The sequence below is a fragment of the Myotis lucifugus genome, unplaced genomic scaffold, assembly GCF_000147115.1.
Source record: "Myotis lucifugus unplaced genomic scaffold, Myoluc2.0 scaffold_83, whole genome shotgun sequence".
In the NCBI taxonomy this organism is placed as follows: Eukaryota; Metazoa; Chordata; class Mammalia; order Chiroptera; family Vespertilionidae; genus Myotis; species Myotis lucifugus.
The window spans coordinates 3,098,736-3,117,649 of NW_005871131.1; the positions used below are offsets into that span (position 1 = coordinate 3,098,736).

The following is an 18,914-nucleotide window of genomic DNA, read 5'->3' on the forward strand; positions in this document are numbered from 1 at the left end:
ACACCTGATGCTCACACCAGTAGTTCTCAAAGAGGGTCCCCCAACCACCAGCAGCACCTTCAGAATTTGCTGGAATGCATGTTCAGCATCCTTTCTCCTGCCCCCCAGGCCTCTGCTTATTGGATCAGAAACTCGGGGGGGGGGGGCGGGGGGGGGGGTCCGGCCCAGTGAGCTCTGGTTTAACAATGCTTCACCTGCACTTGGATGCAAGTTCAAGTCTGAGGATTACTGGTTCACATGCCATTCAAGCTCAAGTGTCATAGACCTGCCTCTCTTTGGAAAGGAAGAGCGAGCACTGTCTCATAGGGGAGTTATCTTTGCAAGCAAAGGAACTATGATCATTCAGCCCAGAAAAGACCATAAATTCACAAATACATCTGCGTTTGGGGAAAGGACACCAATGTATGCCCAGGATACGCTGGCTCATTTCTGCTCCTGCAGCAGGGGGATCAGGCTGGGTCTGAAGCTGGGTCTGAACCTGCTGCAGCCAGACTCCTGCCCTCTCCACAGGGATGGCCCAGAAAGGACCATACATTCATAGAGCCCTTGCCTCCCCATCCCCACCTTGATGGTAAGGTTTCTGAGGACATGGACCTTGCCTTGCCATCTTGGCACCCTGGCCTGGACCAATACCTGCACAAAGTGGCCACTCAGAAGGTGTTTGTATAAGAACCACTGGCTGAAGTACCTGTCCTATTCCTTGTACAGCTGCAGAGAAACAAACAGGGGGGCTTTGCCTGCTGGTGAATTAACGGGCTTTAATATGAGAACAGGGGTTCGAAACATGAGAGAGCTGGTGGTGGGTAGGGCGCAGTCGAGAGGATCCAGGTTCAAACCCTGGCTGCTTGCTGCTGTATGTCTTTGGCCAAGGTACCTAACTCACTGAGCCTCCGATCCCTCCACTGCACACGGAGACTACATGCCCTGCCACACGGGGCAGCTGTGGGGGTTGCGTGAGGTTGCAACCTGCAGGCAAATGTGCAGCACAAACCAGGCATGTCATGGATGCTCAGGGCACTGTCACCAACAATTGCAACATCACTGAATTGTTCAACTGCAGAACATGGACCAGAGTCCTGTGCCTCTGATATAGTGTGTGTCCTGGAAGCATTAAATGTAAGAAAGTGAGAGGCATGCCTGCCCATCTCATAGCTTTCCATGTGACGGGAAAGAATAAAATGGGAGGAAACACAGGCTCTGAGGCTAGGTAGCTGGTGGCTCGGATTCCTTCTCTGCTACTTACCAGCTGTGTGACCTTGAGGTAGCCACTTACACTCTCTGGGCTTCTGATTTGTTGACTGGAGATAATAATGCACTTCACACAGGGTCCTAGTGAGGCCTGGAGATTAAACTGTCTATGAAACACTCAGCCCTGTGCCCTGCCCTTAGTAAGCACTTGATAGGTGATAAGTATTATTCACTAAAACCAACAAGAAGCAGAACAGAATTCCTTCTCTGCTACAGAAGAGGCAGAAGCCGAGTGTTAGAGGCATAAACAAGGAGGAGATGATCCACTCAGACGGGGGGCCACGCTTCTCAGAGGGATTGCATTGAAACAATGTCTTCAAATAGGGGTTGCAAACACTGGCAGGACGAAGAGGTCATCAAGGAGTGAGACTGGCCAGGCAGGGAAAGTGCTCCTTACCTCCCACTATTTCTACCAGGCAACATGCAGGTTCCACATGGCCAGATCCTCTTATCAAAAGAAGAAAAACCATCTGAATTTTTCCTGTGAAGTCTGATTTATTTTTCAAATGATGCCTCCATTAAAAAGAAAAACCTACCTGAATTCACCAAATATATTTGTGGGCCACGTTTGAATCACTGGCTACCAATTTTGACCTCCTATTTTAAAGGACAGGTAGGATTTCGTCAAGCAGGGATGGTGGGGAGAACATTCTAGCAAAGAAACTGGATGGGCCAAGGCGGTGGGGGCAGGAAAGGCCAGGACATGGTGGGAAAGAAGACGATTGCTCAGGGACTGAAAGGGATAGGGTGAGGAGCAGAAGGCCAAGGGACAACAAACCCTTGGAGATGGCTTTCAGGGTGAGGCTCAGGCTGGGGGGACAGGTAGGTCTAGGATGCTGACAGGACCAGGAAGGCTTTGAAATGCCGGGGGAACACAAGCCTACCAAGCCACTCTCTCCCTCTCTGGGTCTCAGTTTCCCTCCTATGAAGTGAACTGAATTAGATGAGCTCTAAGCTCCCTCCCAGCCCTTTCTGCACCACTCGGGGCACCACAGACATTTCCTCACTGGGGACCCCACATGCAGCTGCTGGGCTCTAGTCTGCGGGGAATGTGACTCTAGCTCACCATCAGGAGGGTCAGGAAGGAAAGGAGCCAAAGTCTGTCCCAAGGGCCACCATGACCAGCCACCAAGGACAAGCTGACTGCGTGAGACAGAGGGAACTGGAGGCCTTCAGAGAAGACTAGATCCCTCAAGGAAGCAGCAGCTCAAATGATAACAACCACCTTCTCTGAATGTCTGCCTTGGGCCAGACTCCGGTCTATTTACTGGGCAGGATTCTTTCATGGAATGAGGCAGGTCCTACCCGTCCACACCAGGCACAGAACGGCTAAACAGGCCCAAAGTCAAATAGTGAGAAACTGCAGGATGCAGCCAGGCCAGGTTACCGCTCTGATCCAGCACCTCGACCCCAGCCGCTCCGTCAAGCCGCCCCCCCTCCTGGCTGTCACATCTGTGTTTTGGTCTGTGTTGCTTTCACAGTGCTACCAAAATTACCTGGCAGGACAACCCAACTGGGAACATTCTTTGGCCATGGATGCGAGAAAGGCTAAGGACTAGGGCTCCCTCTCCTGCTCCGGAGGGTGGCCCAAGATTTGAGTCCTGGGGAGTTTTGTTCTCTTCCTGACAGGGAAGAGAAGTAAATGGACTTTGATCCCAAAAACCTGGAATTTTGGTCTGAGGAGTCAAACTGTCAGATTGAGTTTGGATGAGTGGGGAATGGCTGGACTTAAGAGATTTGGAGTCTACCTGGTGGCTGAAGGGGTGGTGGATGTCATGAATGGCAGGGGCCTACATCCCACTGCCAGTAGCCCCCCAGAGAGTGAGGAGACAAGGAGCCAGGGACCCAGTGCTGAGGGCCAGGGCTTAGAAGTGTATTGACAACTCTATGTTAACAATCAAGCATCCCAGAGGTAGCCACCTGGACCAAAGGCCAGAGGTCTTACCTCAAGCACTCTGGGTGAATACGCCTTGGGTTCTTGTAAGAACCCTGAGGGAGAGAGAAGGACCTCCCCACCCCCCACAATGTCTGAGCTTTGGTTTTCTGCCAAGCATAGCTGATGTGGAGGGGGTGTGTGATCTAACATTTGATTTGACTTAGAAAATATAAAATATTCTGTTTTTGCACCCAAATGTTGTGGAATTAATTTAGCCAATTATAATTACTTGTATGAAAAATATTTATATTGAGAAGACTTCATATGTTTGAGGAATTTCATCCATCTGATTATGGAAAACCTCTCTCTTATGCACATATGCACTATGTATTCTAATTTTTTTCTCTTTAAATTCTCAATTTTTATGTTGAATCAGTAGCTAGTCTACAAGTTAAATATAAAATTAAAAAAACAATGTATATACCTATATGTGGACACATAAAATATTTGTTTCTATTCCCACTTGAAATGAGAGACAAGGTGATATTGTAAGGTTTTACTAAGCTCTAATATCAATACATACTAATTAAATAATAAGTATTAATACTAATTAACAATTATATGGCATTTACTCTGTGCCAGACATTGATTTGTGTGTGAATAATTGTTTATAATCCCATTTATTTCTTATAACACTCTTTTGAGTTATCATTCCCATTTTATAGATGGGGAAACTGAGGCACAGAGAGGTTAAGTAATTTGCCCACAGTCATACAACTAGTAAGTGGCAGAGCTGGGATTTGAACCCAGGCTGTGAGGCTCCAGTCTTTGATGACCACTAGCATACTTCCTAGCATCTATTGTAAGGATCAAAGGTGGGGTAGTTAGCATTCACAGCTCTCTATAAATTCATTCATAAATTCAACAAAATGTACTGTAGCATTATGCCAGGTATGCGGGATTCAGTCAGTGCCCACACTCATGGTATTCACAGTCCAGCAAGGAACTTGCTCTTAATTCCCTCTCACTCGTTCTCTCACTCTTTCTATCCCGAGGAAATTACCCACATGAACAGAATTCATTTCACAACTTTATCCAAAAGCTCACATGCACATATCTTGGTGATGCAAGTAAGTCTAATACACAACAGGTATAAAAATAATTATAATTTTTAAAGCTAAATTTTAAAGAAATTTCCCTTTATTGATTTTTAGAAAGAGAAGGAGAGGGATAGAGAGATAGAAACATCAATGAGAGATAAACATCATCAATTGGCTGCCTCCTGCACACCCCCACTGAGGACTGAGCCAGAAACTAGGGCATGTACCTTGATCAGGAATCGAACCGGTGACCTCTTGGTTCCTAGGTCGACCCTCAACCACTAAGTGACACCGGCCGGGCTTAAAAAGATTTTTAAACACAAATCACAAATATTGATCTCACAACTCAAAGATAGTAGGACATGGTCCAATTAGAAATAACCCCAAGTTGCTAAGACATGTAAGCATGAAAATCTAGAAGGCTGGAAAAATAACATTTGCCACTATTAAGAGATTTCTTTTGTATTTATAGTTCACTGGTTGAATGTGATTCATAAATATCCTGGGGTCTGAGGTCCATTTAAATGTAATATTCTCGAATGTAAGGAAAAGAGCATTGACTTCATCACAAGGCAGGCCCTGCTGATGGCAGACGAAGACTGGAATGTGCAGATAATTATCTTTAAGGCAGTCAGCGGCTATATGTCTCCTATAATATCACCTTTCAGATCAAGCCAAGACATTCCAGTCTGAATCAAGGTTTATTTATGAAAGGATTTAACACTTTTAGATCCCATATTGCTTGGAGGACCACCAATTTCATTCCCCAATATCCAATTTCTTCAATTTCACAGAACATGAATGATATTTCAGGTTCCCATATGTGGAGGGAAAAGTTTAAGACACTAAAATTCCTTTTCTTCAACGAGGTGAATTTCTTTGCTAACACCTCCACAAAATAAAATCACCACTAGGGACTGCAAGTAGAAAATGCCATAAGTCATAATGCCACATTCATGTAGATACGAACCAATTTTCAGGTAATTCTAGCTGAATGGGCTCCCTTGTTCCCCTCAAACTTGAAAAGTCAAAGGAGCAATTTGATTGTGGGTGCTCCATATGGGCCACAGACAGGAGAGAGAATGGCCCTTCTACCAGCAAGGACAAGGAGAGACACAGAGATGTCCAAAGAAAGCAACAGAGTCCAAATGGACCCCCATATGTTGGCGTGATGTACTGGAGGGAACCGTTAATCTGGAAGATAATATAAATTCCCTCATTGGTGCTGCTAGGGACTGATCAGATATCCTTTTTGAAGAACTGGCAAAAACTAGCTTAAACTAGACCAGGGCTGGCATAGTGTGTGGAGTGTCAGGAAAGAGATAGTACCCACTGAGGAGGAGAGAGATAAGCAATTGCAGAGGCAAGAGCCCACAGCTCAATATTTCAATCCTGCAGTTGTCTGATAATAGCCCAGGCTAGTAAAAAGGATAATGATGACCATGAAGACCAACATAGATATGAAATTCAATGTATTTTTATAAAAAACATTGTATTAGTCATTTGGTAAAAGTAACTAATTTTAGTCATTTGATGATTTAAAATTTAAAATAATTTAGTAGGAATTAAGCAAGGGGAAAAAGAGAAAAATCACTTATGCTGAAGAATGATCAAATGCCTTAACTTTATTATTACCTATTAATAGGTATTAATAATTACCTTTTAATTAATCATTAATATAACTTTAATATTATGTTAATTAAAAGAGTAATATGCATGCAAGTGTGAGTGTATATTTATTTACTTATTGTTTTTCACTTTTGTATCTTTTAAGTTATATTTGTAAAATTTTTCAGTGACAGTTGCCATACAATACTATATTAGTTTCAGCTGTACAATGCAGTGATTACACATTTATATAACTTATGACCTGACCACCCCAATAAGTCTAGTACCCATGTAACACAATACATAGTTATTAAAATATTATTGACTATATTCCTATGCTGTACTCTATATTCCCATGACTATAATTATAACTGCTAATTTATACTTCTTAATACCTTCACCTTTTTTACCCATCCTTCTAACCCCCCTCCCATCTGGCAACCCTCAAATTGTTCTCTGTATATATGAATTTGTTTCTGTTTTATTTGTTAATTTATTTTGTTTTTAGATTCTACAAATAAGTAAAATAATATGGCATTTCTCTTTTCTGTCTCACTTATTTCACTTAGCATAATATCCTCTAGGGTCCATCCATGTTTTCATAAATGACAAAGAAAAAAGAAATTGAAGATAGAAATAAATGAAAGGTTATACTGTGCTCATCAATAGGAAGAATTAATATCATTAAAATGTCTATAATATGCAAAGCAATCTACAGATTCAATGCAATTCTTATCAAAATACCAATGGCATTTTTCACATAACTAGAACAAATAATCCTAAAATTTATGTGGAATCACAACAGACCCTAAATAGCCAAAACAATCTTGAGAAACAAAAACAAACAAAAACACAGGCCAGGACCCAGAGAACCACTGGTGGCCATTTTATAGCCTTTCAGATTTCTTTCCATCTATGCCCATCGCTCTCACAAGTCAAGCTCACTACACATATGGCTTTGTGGCCTTCCTTTTAACTTAAGCTCCAGGGATGCTTTCCTTGTCAATAAATATTGATCTCATTCATTCTTTAATGGCCATAGTGTAATCTATAATAGCCCTCTCCCAACAGTCCTTACTTCCAAGTTTTCAAATTTTATAAATAACTGTACAAAAATAATCTCTGAATATCTTTTGATCCAGTTATTACTTAAGGTAAGTTCCTGGAAAGGCAGTTGCTAGGTCAAAGGGCACGCATATCTTTAAAGAACAGAATACACACCAACAAACAGGCCTCCTGAAAGATTCAAATCCAGAGTGAAGGGCATATCTTATATTCTTCATTTTGTTTCTTTGTATTTTCTGGAGATATTTTCTCTAACTTACATTTTGCTTAAAATTGCATATGTCAATGAAAAAATTATAGGTGGTTATAGAAAAATAAAAGGAAAAGAAAAGGGACAACCGGAAGGTAACTTTTTCCAACAGAGAATTCTAATCTACGGGACAGGCTTTGCCTGGAAAGAAGATGGGGACACAGGACTCTCTTAACTTGATGCCACTGTCCATTACATGCACCCTCTCACTCCCCTTCATGCCCGTCATGCTCCCTTCCCACCCCTGGTCATCTACAGGTGGAGAATGCAGTGATCAGCAAGCTTGAGTGCCCCGTCCTTTCAACAGTTGTAGTCATCACTCTATTAATAAAAGGCCATTCTGGGCTTTCAAAAACAAAATAATGGCTTCCGCTTTTTTCTAGGAATAGCTCTCTTCAAGGCAGAGATTCAAAAGTATCCTCACTGGGTTGAGTTAGGACTTCCCAATTCCCTTCCCTCACCCTGAAACCAATAAAACACTCTAGCTTTTTCCTGTTATCACAAATAGTAGTCAATCCACCTATCTACAAGTAATGTCTTTCCTGTTTCCTGATTGGCTGAGGGGTTGGAAGCAAGATAACCACCCTCATTAGAAATATGTGTATATAGAAAGACAACAGGCTCTAATGGAGTTATTGGGAAGAACTGAATTTTTCTACTGGGCCTATCAAGAGGCTTGGGGCTTACTTTATTTACTGCTGTGTTGCTAGATAAGTAAGTTTCTAAAAAGTTAGGAGCTACAGATTACTTCAAAAATTATTTGACTTTTTTTTTTTTAAATCATGACGTTTTTAGATTGTAAGGCAAAAATAAAATAACACTAAAATTTTTCCTAGTAGTTTATAGTTTATGTCTTACAAATAGGATGTACATATTCATAGTATTTGTAGAAGAACAACCCAACCCACACACAGCCTCTGCTGACCCAGAGCATGAACTTCACCTTGAGGTCAAGCCAGGTGATTCTGAAAAGAGGGCTAAATCCTTCAACCACTGCCAACCCATTCAACTCACTGTGGCAACAGAGTGGTGAGTATTTCGGTCCCAGTGACCTGAAGAATGAGTAATTCACAAAGCACCCAATTTATTCCCATAAAATGCTTAGCATGCCAGTTGACTTTGGGCTCAATTTACAGAAAAATCCAGGTTTTTAGAAAGATTTACTCTAGGGTTTCCAAATGTTTATTGCCTTGCTGACAGATTTTTAGACTGATACTTGTAACAGGTCATTTTTCACACCACAAGGAATCCAGAATGTGATTCCAGAACATGGAGCAAAAATTGTCTCTGAGAGTCCAGTTGATAGGACATTACTCAAATTCTAGACTCTATGCAAGCAAGTAAGTAAAAGTACTTCTTACATTAATGATTGTATGTGAGATAGCACAGCATCAGGAAAAGTTACATGTGCCTACTACCCCTCCCACTCACCCTCACTCTATCAGGCTCATGCTTACTGGTATTTTCTCTGTTCCACACACACACACTGAGCTTGTTCCTACCTCAGCAACCCTGCACTTGCTCCTGACACCTGGAGTCCATTCATCCCAGTGCCTTGCAAAGTTGGCTCCTGCTCATCATTCAGCTTCAAATTAGCCCTCCTACCTCTCCAAGCCACACAGTAAACACTATGGCCTACTGATTCCCTTCTTAGCACATATTACAATCTCCAATTATCTTATTCATTTTTAGAAATATATTTCTTGTTACTGAGGGCTCGACCTTGTCTCCCTTGTTCACAGTCACATCCCTAGTGCCCTGAACGATATCTAGTACAGAGAAGAAACTCAATAATGTTTTTAAGTAATTACATAAAAATCTTAATTAACCCAAAGTACTGGGGTTCTGCATTCAATTATAGTGCAAAGCTATTAGGTATGGCTTGCATTGTATCCTAATTACTCAATTATTGTAAAAATAAGATACACTTCAGATCAGACACATGAAGATCAGGTTCATGATCTACAGAGTGAAGGGATTATATTAATTTACTAGTTACAAAAGTTCCATCATGAAGATACCCTGTTGTTGTTGTTTTCCATGATGCCAGTGTTTTAAAATAGTTTGCTTTTTATATTGGTAGTGTATCTTTAATGAAGTTTCTATCAGAATTTTTGAAAGATAGCAAATAGCTTATGGATAAAAAAAGTGTACAATTAATGTTCATAATATTCCTCATGATAGCCAACAAGTGGAAACAATCCAAAGGTCATCACCTAATAAATAGACAGATAAAATGTGGCATATCCAAATATTCATACAATGGAATATTATCCATTCATAAAAATGAACGAAGTACTATGATGTGCTATAATATGAAGGAGGCTTGAAAACATTATCCTAAATAAAAGTGAGACACAAAAGAGTACATACATGATTCCATTTATATGAAATGTACAGAATAGGCAAATCCGTAGAGATAGAAAGCAGATTAGTGGTTACCAAGGGCTAAGAAGTGAAGCAACAGAGAAGGAGAGGACAGGCAGAAACGGGGAGTAACTGCCTAACAGGTACAGAGTTTCCTTTGGGGGTGATGAAAATCTTCTAAAATTCACTGCAGTGATGGTTTTACAACTAAATAAATATACTAAAAAAACCATGGAAGGTATACTTTTGGATGGTATATGAGGTATAGCTCAATAAAATTATCATGTACATATATTTTTAATGGCATGAAGATACCAATAATATCTTTTGTGATTAAACTGGATGATTAAGTCTCATCTAGACCTAACGTCTACAAATAAAGCTCCTCCGGGTTTACATTGCTTTAAGAAAATGTCAGCTGCTCTAACTCTGAAATCTTAGTGGCTTATGAGAAGTTTATTTCTAGCTAAAATAAATTCCAATCAACAGCATGATTGTGTATGGGGTGGGGGCAGTGATGTTCACTCTGAGCAGCCATTTCCATTCTTTCTGTCTAATGGTGCCATCATTCTGGAGTCTGAGCCTCAGAGTTCCAGTGAATCTTCTGTATTTGGCCAGTAGACAGGGACAAGAGGGTTCAGTAAATTACACTTTGGTACTAGATTACCAAAGTAATTTATATGCCAAATCAAAAAATGGCAAAAATCACTTCCATTGACCAAAACTGAGTAATATGGCCACCCCTAACTACAACAAAATCTGGGAAATGTACTCTATTTGTGTGGAGGAGGAAGAGGAATCAGGTTTTGTTAAATGTATAGCGAGACTTAGCAGGGATTTAGGAGGGACCCAGGGCCACCTTTTGGTCACACACACACAGTTGCTCCAAAGATATTATGTCTTAGCAAGTAGTCGGTACCAACTGGAGAATGAACTGGTAAAACTAGTTTTTAGAGAGAAGTTTGGCAACAGCTAATAAAGTTGAAGATATGATAGATTAGAAAACCTGGCCACACTATTTTGCACCTTCTCTTATCCCTTAAATCTGGGCCGGCCTTGTGACTTGCTTTGACCAATAGAATATGGAGGAGGTGATGCCATGGCAGTCCAGAGCCTAGGCCTTAAAAGGCCTTGCAGCTTGTGTTTGAAATGATGCCTCAATAACGTCATGCTGTGAGGTAGCATGTGTACCCTATAGGAGAATGAGAAGCCATATGGAAAAGATCTGAGGTAGCCTAGACTACAGACAGTCCCAGTGGTCAGACATGTGAGTGAGGCCACACTGACTATTCCACCATTGCCACCATCATCTGATTGTATCCGCCATTGCCACCGTCATCTGATTGCAGCCAGATGAGGCAAAATAGCAGCAGCACACCGCCCATACACAGCACTGTGTAAATCATCACTTAGGCCAGGAAGTTTGGGGCGGGGGGGGGAGGGATGTGACACAGCCATAGATAACTGATACAGGAATTTGACCTCTGAGTATAGACTACAGAAAAACTCAGACGTTAGCCCAAAGAGAACGTCTCAAAAATGTCCACTACAGTACTATTTATACAAAGAAAAACACCATAAACAAAACTAATATGTGAACAATTACAATAAAAATGGATCTTTAATAGATGATTTAAGTAGCCAATGGAACACTACACAGCATGAAAATAAAATAAAGCTACAGAGCCCTCGCCTGTGTTGCTAAGTAGTTAAAGTCGCCCGCCCCATGCACAGAAAGGTCATGGGTTCAGGTCACAGGTTCAATTCCTAGCCCCAGTTGGGGCATATGCAGGAGGCAACCAATCAATGTGTATCTTTCACATAGATCTCTCTCTCTCTCTCTCTCTCTCTCTCTCTCTCTCTCCCCTACTCCCTCTAAAAATCACTGGAAAAAATATCCTCCTAGGATGAGGAACAAAAAAAGCTACAGGTTTCAACTTTAAACTTAAAATACATACTCTTAAGAAAAGAAAGTGAATATCCCAGTGATACATATTCAGTCATCAAATATTTATAGAACACTAGTAGGTATCTGGGATAAAGGAGTCATGAAAACAGACCACAAAAAGAAAAACAAACTAAAAAACCCTGCCCTCAGTGAACTTGCATTCCAATGCAGGGAGAAAGAAAATAAGTCAAGTGTTCAGTCACCTCGATGGTGAAAAGTAGTAGGAGGTAAAATTTACTAAATGGTTAAAAGTCCTAAGGAGAATAATGAAGAAGGGAAAGGGATAAAGGATTGGGGGGATTTGCAATTTGAGATGGGGTAGCCCAGAAGGTCTTAGGCCAGGGGTGGGCAACCTTTTTGTGAGTGCGTGCCAAAACCAGCAAAATCTCTGACTCAAAATTCTTCTGCGTGCCAACCCTAATTTTTTGAGAACATGTTACACCTACTTGATATGTGAAGAACCTTGAAGAAATAATAAAATTCATTCGAGCGACAAAAACACAGTATATGATGATGAAAAATACATTTATTTTTTAATGTATACATGTACACTGATAGTCCGACAGAAAACTTTATGACTCCATTTGATATTATCAGTGGGACTTGTGCTGCTCCATCACTGATGACAGAGATTTTACATCAGGTTTATATTTCGTGACCTTCAGAGATATGCACGAGCTACTACTTTCATCCGTCAGGCTACTCCTATTACGAGACTTAACAAAATTCATCACTGAGAACAAGGATTCACAAGCGTATGTGGATGAAACCAAAACACTGGTAGGATCTAGGAAGGCAGGGAGAGTTAAGGCAGAGGCATAGAAATTGCTCTTCCCCTCTCTCGTCAATCAATGTCTATGGTCTTTAAGATAACTTGTTAAGTAAAATTATTTATTTATCTAAGATGCACCTACACTGAATCTAAGATGCACCTACACTGAATTTATCTGAAAAATAAAAAAGTCGATATTAAGAAAAAAATTGTAAATGGAAGATTATAAGAGAGGGTTTTGCGTGCCATGTTTGGCATGCATGCCAGGGGTTGCCCACCCTTGCCTTGGGCAGAGTCTTTTAAATAAAGCCTGGAGGCAAAGGGAACTACAAGTGCAAAGTGCCCTGAAGCAGAAGGATGGCTGGATTTTCTAGAAACAGAGAAGAGGCCAAGGAGCAACTGGCCTAAAGAGTCATGAGAAAACTATGAAACCATGTACTGTGCATTTAAGAATGTACAAACAAGCAGTACATATTACTTATGAATTCATAAATATCTAGTTTTAAATGTCCATATTGGTTGAGAATATATACAACATGTCAAATAAGTATAAAAATAAGCAGGAAAAGATACACATTAATTTCAGGATAGGATTTCCTTTGGGGGAAATGGAGGCCACTGGATCAAGATGGAGTATAATCGTTTCATGGCAAATTTTATTTATTTATTTACTTATTAAAGTAAAATTTGTTTAGGGTGGACAGGTAGGTTTTAATTATAATATTCTCTGTATTTTCTAGTATGTTTGAAACATTTCATAATTGGTTTTAGAAGGAAATAAAGTAATAAATATTTAATCAACAGTCAGCAATTGTTTACATGAGGAGACATAGTTGGAACAAACACACAGTGAGAAGGGAGTTTACTAATTGTCCAAAAACTCAACTGGCATCTGGCTGGGCCACACTAAGAAGGACACCATCTCTCCCCTAGAGGTAACAGCCGCCACATTTCACACATCATATTATGTAGGATTTAGTCCATATATAGTTAGCATAATTCTATTTTGATAAAGGCGGACACCAACATCAGTTCTACTTTAAACCTGTAGTGCCTCTCTATCTGCTTCTAATATAATTTCCAAGTTTTATATGTAAAATTACATTCCAAATAAAAGAGCTCACGCTTCTGTAAAACTGGACAGGAAGAGAAGTTAGTAATAATGACAATAACACACTGGCTTATTGAGTGCTCTGTATTTGCCAGTCCCCTTTTCAAGTTCCCGTTTTGCATATTAGGTCATTTAGTCTTCCTAAGAGTTCTGTGAGGTAGGCACAGCCATGACCCCCTCAGACCAATGAAGAACGGAGGTTCAGGGAGCTGAGTGACTTGCTGAGTTCACACAGCTGGAAAGTGATTAGTCAGGCTGCAAACCCAGCAGCCTATCTGGTGGCAGAGGCTGAACTTAAACCACCAGGTTCTGCTGGGAATGCAGACACCTCTGAGCACACCCTAAACTGCTCCCACAATTCACCACTTGTATACTAAAGTCAAAACCAACTGTGGGTATGTTTGTGTGACTGGGCAATAAATAATTAACTATATGGTTCATATTCGCTTCAGCTCATGGGATTATAGGCTTCAGTTGAATCAGTGTGAATCTTCAGTGCCCACCAACATAAATTTGAAATTTTGCTGTCTCTTATAAATAAAAAAAATATATAAATAAAACTGCATCCAAAATAGTGATGACTCTTTAAACTCTTTAAAATTTAAAAATAATTTTTGCACAACTAATTTTATTTTACTCTTTTAAAAAATTATTGAATTTATTGGGGTGACATTGGTTAACAAAATTACATAGGTTTCAAGTGTACAATTCTATAATATACCACCCAAAATCAACTCTTATAAACACTATCATCCTTAAGATGGTATTGGTATTTGGAGAGAAGGAGCAAGGTCCAATTTAGCTCTTAGAAATGCCTCCTGATTCTCACTGAAAACTGTATTTATTTCCCTAAAGGCGATATTCCCACATATATTAGTCCTACAGAGTCATACAAAGCAAAGTTTGGGGACTGCTTCTCAATTGGGAATTCTCAACATGGCAGGCCAAAATTCACTGCCATCACAAATGAAATGATCAAAATGAAACATGGTTTTAAAAAAGAGAGATCTTAAGACCAAATGAATACAATGCAAAGGCATCTAACATCACCAAAACCAAAGCTAAAAAATGTAAATAATCTTATCTTTAGCCACAAAAATGAAAAAGAACTAGCATATCACTTTTCTCGTAGCTTTAGTTTAATAATAGGAGATTAAACATGTATGCAATCCATATAAGGAGAAACTAACCCTTATAATTGTAAAATTATGTTTGGTAGAAATTAGGTGCAATAGCAAACATCAAAAAGTCTATGGTGGTACATCTAAAAAACAAATTCACTGTTAATCACTTCTTTCAAACAATCCCTATTGCTAATATGCTTAATATTTTCCCTAATTTAAGCAAATGTTTGTTAAAAAAAAAAAGATCAGACATGCATCTCTCTCTATGTCCTTTAGAAATTCTAAGCTTTGTGTAGTATCAATCCAGAAGTACTATCTCATCCTACACAGTAGCTCATACAGAGAACTTTAACCAGAAGCCTTCCCAAACATACCTCCTGCCATCATTCATTCTTTAAAATAAGAGGACTAGAATCTTTTGTCCACTGTACCAGAATGTTTCTGATCTATATAGTTCAAATGAGTGACTTTAAGGAGATTAAAGCTTAATTTAAATTATTTCTATTACTGCAGTCAAAGTAAATTCAATGCTCCCAGACTGATGTTTCTAACAAAACCAACTCAAACTTTGCTTCACTAAAATATAACCAACAGAGGGAAAAACACCATAAACATAGTAATTATGGTGAAGTAATCAAAGGCCTCTACACTCAGAAAAAAAAATGTCCTAAAAATGTCACTTGTGGGTTTTGAGGGTTTGGAGCTTTGAAAGGGACCCATTTTAAACAGAAGTCAAGAGGAAGCAACGCACGGTGGATCTCTCTGTCTCTCCTCCCCTTTCTCTCACTTGGGGAAGGAGAAGACACAAGTGGAGAAATCAAGCACTTCTCACCCCACCCCATTCTTCCTTTGCCTGCACTTCTACAGGGGCTTCAAAACATCCCCACTTTACATAGAATTCCCTTCCCATCAGATTTCCTGGCTTGTAATTATCATCAAAGGCAGCTTCTATAGGTTGACTTAGAGAACTTTCGGGCCCCAAACGGGAATTCCTGGCTGAAAGTGACTCTGTTTTATTCTCTTTAAAGAAACCAGCAGTGTGAATTAACTAGAAGAGTTGGTTTAATCTGAATAGACATTTCTCCAGAGAAGATATACAGTAGGTGCATAGAAAGATGGTCAACATCTCTAGTCATTAGGAAAATGCACATCAAAACCACAATCAAATGCTACTTCCCACAGACTGACTGGGATGGCTGTTGTCAAACGTGTTTATAACAATGTGGAGATCTGGATCCCTTTACTCACTGCTGGTGGGAATGTACAGTGGCAAAGCCACTGTGGAAAAGTGTATCGATTCCTTAAATCAATGATCATAGAATTACCATTGGATCCAGACATTCCTCTTCTGGGTGTATGTTCAAAAGAATTGAAAGCAGACTCAAAGAGTGTACATAACAGTATTATTCACAATAGTCAAAAGGTAGAAACAACCCACATGTTCATCAACCACTAAATGGATACATAAAATGTGGTATAGACATGTAAAGGAATATTATTCATCTTTAAAAAGGAAGGAAATTCTGACACGTACTACAACATGGATGAACCCTGAAGACATTACCCTAAGTGAAATAAGTCAGACACAAAAAGACAAATATTGTATGAGTCGCCTCATACGAGGGACTCAGAGTACTCAAAATCATGGGGACAGAACACAGAACGGTGGCTGGCAGGAATTAAGGGGAGGAGGTTCTGAGTTTCAGTTCAGGTGATGAAAAAGTTCCGGAGGTAGAAGATGGTGACGGCTGCACTTCAATGTGAATGTACTTAATGCCACTGACGTGGACACTTAGAAACGGTTAAAACAGCACATTTTATGTTATGTGTATTTCACCACAATAAAAAAGTTGACTCACAGGATATAATGGTTTTCATTATAAATCAGTAACCTGCCACTCTGTAGCTCCACACCATTTAGTGTATAAATATGATGCTCCTGGTTACACATGCTCTCCTTTTAGTGACCATCCGACCAGAGGCCAGGCTGCAGTAGGCAGAACAGTTGTTCATGTCTTTAAACTTCCTCCTACTTTAGGAAGAAAGCACTAGCTTGAGACATGGATCCCCTTTCTCTAATGCATAGGCCCTGACAGACGGAGAATCATCCACAGCTCCACTTTGTGCTGAGGCCCCTGGGACTTCATAATCCTTCCCAACATAGGGTCCAGGCAGACATCAATTAATCAGAGCTGTCTGTCAAAAGGAAATCTATTTGCCACAGTGGTCTAGGTGGCAATCTAGTTACTTTTACACAAACTCAAATCTTACACATTAAACAACAATTGCAATTAAGCTGAATACACCAGATTATAGATGTAAGGAGACAGGTGTGTTTTGTCAACCTCTGTCCAAGCCTTTTCACTGTCTTGGATTCTGACAGGTACAGGGCCAGGGTATAAGAAAAACACCTTGGGTAATACAACTTGGGGGACCAGAGAAAGAGATTTTCATAGCATACTAATAAAAAGGAGACATGCTCATCTAGTGAAATCTCTCATTATGAAAGTCCTCATTGTCTTCCAGAGCAGGGTGACAAATTGTTTCTGTAAAACACTGGAGAGTAAATATTTTAGATTTTTGTTGGCCATGCCGTCAGCCTCTGTTGCACTCAATGCTGCTCTATGAAAGCAACTATAGACGATACATAGACGAATGGGTGTGGTTGTGTTCAAATAAAACTATTTACAAAAACAGGTGGCACGTGGGACTTGGCCTGTAGGCCACAGTTTGCCAACCAGTGTTCTAGTTGTTCTATCTTTAGTCCAGATCTCTCTGAAGACCTCTTTCCCCTTTTCTTCTACCTCCTTCAGAATTTAAAAGCTATTTCTACCTCCACTTTGCCCCCAATATTGCTGAATGAAGGGCAATGGGCACAGTAGGCAGAGCACCAGGCAGGAGGTGGAGAAGGGCAGAGAGAGGATCCCGGAGGACTGATGTCTTTGCGAGGGGGTGATGCATGTAGAGTTGAGGACTAAAGCTGAGGGGGGGATCAGTGGGGTAGGGGAGTCACTCCTGAATTTCCATCCGCCCACAAGAGCTGGGTGCACTGGGATCTGGTATTCCAATCTACCCAACATGAAGCCCATCTGGATGGATGTGCTCTTGGATCCTGCGTGTGAGCTCAATGTCGCTAGGAGCCAGTCTGGTTATGGGCTGCGCTATTTGGATGAGTTATACAGGAAGTGATTTCCTTAGATCACTCAAGGAACGGGTGCAAAGCCTGTTCAAAGCTAACCCAAGGTTATGTCATCCAATAAATTCTGCTCAACAACAATTAGATATACCAGGGTAAGTATGGAGCAGGGCATAGCCAGCCTGCCTCAGCCCCCGGCCGTCCGCTCTGACTCACTGACTCTGGGCAAGCCTGTCTGTTTCTTGTATTGAGAGTGGGAATCCAAATGCTGATTCCACTCAAGGATAAGCAAGGAAATCTATTCCAGGTGATCTGCCTTCAGACTGAAAGATAACAGCTAATGAAGGGAAGAAAACTCCCTCATCCCCACAAGGATTTGATGCTCGGTCTTCAATGCAAGATGGAACTGAAGGGACTGAAAGAGACAAAGGCGCTTGGTATGGAGAAACAGGAATTATAAAAGAATCAAAGTCAACACCTAAGCTGGTCGACAGGAACAACCTAGAGCTTCTTAGAGAAGTGCACATATATGCTGAGGGACATGAGAATAAGCGGGAGTTATCTGGGGAAGATAAGTGAGAGTGGGAGCATTCTAAACATGAAGTGAAGAACCAAGGCCCAGGGACAGGAAGTGTATGTAGGGAATAGTTCTGTTCAGTGTTACCAGCCTCTAAAGCTGGAGGCAGGTTCTGGTGCAAAATGAGGCTGAGGGTTAGGCCAGAGCAGAACAACAGAGGTTCTCAAATGTCCTAAGAAAGACCAGAGTTTATCCTACATGATGACAGAGGTGTTGAAGGTATTAGGTAGGGCAGTGATGAGGAAATGTAGTCAATCAGAACAGAATCAGGCTGGAAGCAGAGGGGCCAGCAAGAAGCCAGGGCCTAATCCAAGCAAAAAAAGATCAGAACAAAGGCAGGTGACAGAAGGGATGGAGAGGAGGGTGTTGATTCAAGAAATATTTACAGGCTAAAGTCAGCGAGACCTGTTGAGCCATTAAATCTGGGGTAGCAAGATGCAAGGGACAAAAAGGAACTAAGGGTGACTCTCAGATTTCTGGCCTGGACAGCTGGGCATATGGCCAAGCTATATCCCTGTGAGGCCAAACCACCCCACACCCCAATATAATCTTTACAACTACAGAGAGTCACTCTCCCAGAAAACAGGCAATCTGGAAAAAGTTCCATAGATGGAAAGATGCAAAGACAAAACCAAGTTTGGAAATATCCGTGTAACAAGTACTGAAAATCATAATCACACACGTATAAATAAAAGGCCAGCCGAGATGAACAGCTATCCGACGTGACCATTA

At 40.7% G+C, this 18,914-nt stretch overlaps 1 protein-coding gene across 2 annotated transcripts in view; it reads right to left on the reverse strand.

Annotated features, from left to right (window-relative positions):
* Nucleotides 1–18,914, reverse strand: part of ERC2 (ELKS/RAB6-interacting/CAST family member 2) — an 869,271-nt gene that overhangs the window by 372,181 nt on the left and 478,176 nt on the right. The gene's annotated exons all lie outside the window — the stretch shown is intronic.